Source organism: Galeopterus variegatus, unplaced genomic scaffold (assembly GCF_000696425.1).
Source record: "Galeopterus variegatus unplaced genomic scaffold, G_variegatus-3.0.2 Scaffold44664, whole genome shotgun sequence".
NCBI lineage: Eukaryota > Metazoa > Chordata > Mammalia > Dermoptera > Cynocephalidae > Galeopterus > Galeopterus variegatus.
This window is the reverse complement of record NW_007770775.1, coordinates 1,299-5,624: the sequence shown is the minus strand read 5'-3', so window position 1 is coordinate 5,624 and position 4,326 is coordinate 1,299. Positions and strand designations below refer to the sequence as shown.

The window sequence follows — 4,326 nt, the reverse complement described above, 5'->3', positions numbered from 1 at the left end:
CTTCAGAATCTGTTTCTTGAGAATGTGACCTCAGGAAAATGTTATGCCTTTGAAGTTCTTCCACCTGAATTTGATAGCTTATTTTTCTCTTCCCATGCTGTTAGCTGTTATTCTTTGGTACTCTCATTCTGGCCCTTTCCAGTTGCCTCATATAACACATTCTAGGTTATGGACAAATTCTAAGTTTCCTGTTATGAACAGACAAAGCAAACTTGGTAGATATATGTATAAAGTTGGAATGTGTAGCTATGAATGAGGTCTTGGTTTTCAGAGGTTTTTTTTTTTTGTAGATATTTTCTCTTTCTCAGCTGGAGTATTCTTTTTCAGTTTTTCTGAGAAGTGACTTCCAAACAAATGAGTGCCACATGAAGCAGCTAAAGAGCATAAAATGGTATAATAAAGTGCTAAATTATGCAGTACAGAAAGAGAAAAAGCAAACACCATAATAAGATGCTAATTGTGCCACACACTCTGATTGAGTGACACTGATTAGAGCACAAACACATCAAGCCCTATTCACCCTGACACCTTCTCCTCCTCCATTCCCCCTATCATCAAGCCATTAATGTGAATCAACACATTTTTCGACAACAGACCACAAAAGTAAATCAACTGGCCAGAGTTTTTAGGATTTCAGGATTTGTGGGCACCTGGATACTTACTGGGTTGAAAAATCTTTATCTTCTGGGAATAAGCTTGATGAAGAGCTTGATTATGTCTCTCTGGATGCCTTTTCACACTGTGGTGTTGTCACAAACCATGATTCTACAGCAAAGCCTGGTTATCCAGGCTACCGGTTCTCTAAGGTCTAGTACAAAACATATGGTTCAATACGATAGGAGAAAATATGAAAATGTATGCCACCCTAGGTGCTGCTATGCCAGTGTAAATAAAATGTACTCAAAAATGCCTTGCTGGATGTTTCATGAAGAATACTTTATGTAATTTTCTTTTCACAAAGCTCAACAGGCTCTAAGGGATCTGTTTATAGAGAACAAACATGCTCTACTTTGGAACAAAACTTATCTTTATTTTCTGTTTTTCTTAATTTTCCTGCTATTTTCATTATGGTAATTCATTGATTCTGGATTCACTATGTGGGATGTGTGGCCAAGGGTCATGTATCTTTAGATATAAAATTCTTTTTTACATAGAGAGTGTAAGTTAGTGGTATAAACGAGACTCAAGAGAATCTTTAAGTTAGTTAAGTAAACAGGCTGCTCTAGTGCCCTTCAGAACTTCAAAAGCATATATTTATACAAATAGCTAAGTGTATTAGTCTGTTTCTGTTGCTTATAACAAAATAAACAAAACTGGGTAATTCATAAGAAAATGAAATTTATTGCTTACAGTTTCTGAGGATGGCAAGTTCTAAGTCTAGGGAACACATCTGGTGAGAGCCTTCATGGTGGCGCCAGTGACAGCAGGGTATCACATTGTGAAAATAGTGGAGCAGAGAGAGGAGACCAACCTCCTCATTCATTCTCTTTGTAAAGCCCTCCAAACCATTCCCATGACAACCGTTTTTAGTTCATTCAGTACAGCGGGATCCTACAACCTAATCACCCCTTCGAGGCCCCACCTTTCAATTACCATAATAGGATTTCTCACCCTCAACAGTTACAATGGGGATTAAAATTCTAATATATGAAATTTGGGGGACACAATTCAATCAATCCACAGCACTAAGTATGCCAATTACTGCTCGATATTATTTAGGTCATTAAACCCACTTCCCGAGAGGACTAAACTAGACAGCCCCTTGTTCTAGCCCCTTTGACCTACTATGTATTCTTTCTCAGGAAACGCTATTCATATCACTCTACTTAGTAATTCAGACTGGTCTTTCTTATAGATGGCTTTCTCATGCTTTAGTAACATCCATGTCACTGAAGAAATGATGCCTGCTGATGCTTACTTTAACAGGGCTTATGACATTTTCAATATCATAAACACATTGCTTTTGTTGGTTTCTAGGAAAACAGTATTGCATCTTTAGTAAATGTGGTGGGTTTATTGATGTAAATATATAACAATGAAACACTGAAAACTATAACTTGTCTTGAATGCAATATTGCCATGTCAAAATGGCAGAGTCAAAAATAAGCTTATCGTCCTAGCTGACCATGTTCTCCTTATTACTGGGATATATAACAATGAAACACTGAAAACTATAACTTGTCTTGAATGCAATATTGCCATGTCAAAAATAAGCTCATAGTCCTAGCTGACCATGTCCTCCTTATTACTGTGTAAGCTCATAGTCCTAGCTGACCATGTCCTCCTTATTACTGTGAAAAAAACAAATAAGGAAAAATCTCCTTAAGCCATTTTTTTGATACAATGTGTTTTGAAGAAATCCGCTTTACTGAAATTAATCACCTTTTAACTATAAACTGCTTCTTCATTCCATAGTTTCCGTGGAAAACTGAGTAGCAATATCATTCTTCTCATTGAATGATCACCTATTTTAGTAGCAATGGTGTAGTGGAATTGTGGTAGTTTGTACAATATTTTTAAAAAAGCATTGTGTGTTAATTTAATTCACTGTAAATGAGTATAATGTCAGGAAATAAATTTGCTACAGCCCTATACTGATATGTTTCAATTCACCAAACAGTAAAAATCATGTTACATATATTGTTTTTCTTGTCACTTTGGCTAAATGGAAACTCAGAGCTAATCCTGTGCTTACTTGCTGAAATTATCCCTATTTAATATAGAAAGAAGCATTACTATAAATCACAGTCTTGTTAATGGTCCAGTTAAGTATGCCTTTTATAATTAATTAAAGCAAATACTTTTAGGACTAATAATAGAATAAACAATAAACAAATTCACCTAATCATGGCCTGTCAGTTAAAATGGGAAATGATTATTAAATGTCTTTAGAGAAAAGAGACCTGGTTAAACAATCGGCTTTCTTCATTATCCATATTTGATTGGCTCCTGAGAACATGTTGGATATTTCATTAATAAAAATAATAAAAAACATAATAATAATAACTTGTTTCTCAGTCATTCAAAAACACCAACCAATTTTTTCCGATCTGATTAGAACATTTTCAAACACCTATTTAACAAACCACTGAGGATTATTAAGTACAAAGCATTTAAAATGTTAATTACTGAATTATCCGATACTTGATGAACTCATCGATGGGTATATTTTTGGGCAGTTTGCAATGATACTGTTCAGTATTAGATATAGATTATGCTTCGACACTGCAAGAAATGCATTCTATAATGTAAATAAGCAATGCAGGGATCACTCAGGTAAGATATTCAACTGCTTCATGATGGAGCAATCCCATTGACTAAAAGTCGTGGGGAAATGGAGCCGCTATTGGCAGAGGCCATGGTTTAGGGGCGTATGTATGAGAGCTTGGCAGACCTACAAAACAAAGGTACTTCTGAGCCATGCTGCAAAGATTCTGTTATCACCTCTTCCAAGGAAGAATGAAAACTTGTAGCACCTTTAAGTAAGGCAGCTGTGCAGTTGCCATATAACAGAAGTAGCAACAACTATTTACATACCAACATGTCTGACAACAATTTGTTGAAAAACATTGAACTGTCCGACACGCTATCCCTGAGCTTTAATGGAAGGGTCCTATTTATGAAGGATGCAACTGGGGACAAATTCTGTTCTCAATCCTTTTAGGATTAGGGCTGAAAGATCGCTGGTTTCATTATACTTCCATCATCTCCACCACTGTGAAGAAACAGCCCAAAGTAGAATTCCCCAAAGCCTCAATTGTGGAGGAGAGACTGAAAATTTCCTGAATGAAGTGTCATTCCTGGATAGCCAGAAATTTAATTATGTACTCCCAGAGGCCACAGGTGGGGCAGCCATAAGCTCCACCATCTGGATAAGGATGAGGACAGGAATGGCTTTTATCCACATCATGCAGCTGGCCACTGGGCTAATTACCACCACTAAACTGGCAAGCAGACCTGAGCTGTCCTCCCTACCACCCAGCCTCCCTGCTGTGTTCCTGGCAGGCTCATGTGGCAGGCTCCTGGCTACCTCTATTTTCCATTAAGTCTAGAAATCATCTTTTAAAATGAGCCATTTTGTTATTTATTTATTTATTTATTTATTTATTTATTTATTTTTTGGACATGGGCAATTAGTTCTGTCTTTGCCCAAGTGAATATTCTCCCTTACTGATGTACATACAAGCCCATCTGAGTTTTCCACTTCTCCCAAGTGAGAATACTTGGAATCAGGATATTTTAATTCTCAGAGGAAAAGTATGAGTAAGCATGAGCTATATATAAAAACTTTTGTTTTCAGGCTCTTCTCCCAAGTGAGAATACTTG

General features: G+C 36.6%; 1 pseudogene; it reads left to right on the top strand.

The window, feature by feature from the left end:
* Positions 1–3,281: 3,281 nt before the first annotated feature.
* Positions 3,282–3,786, top strand: LOC103584117 (annotated as a pseudogene).
* Positions 3,787–4,326: the final 540 nt, after the last annotated feature.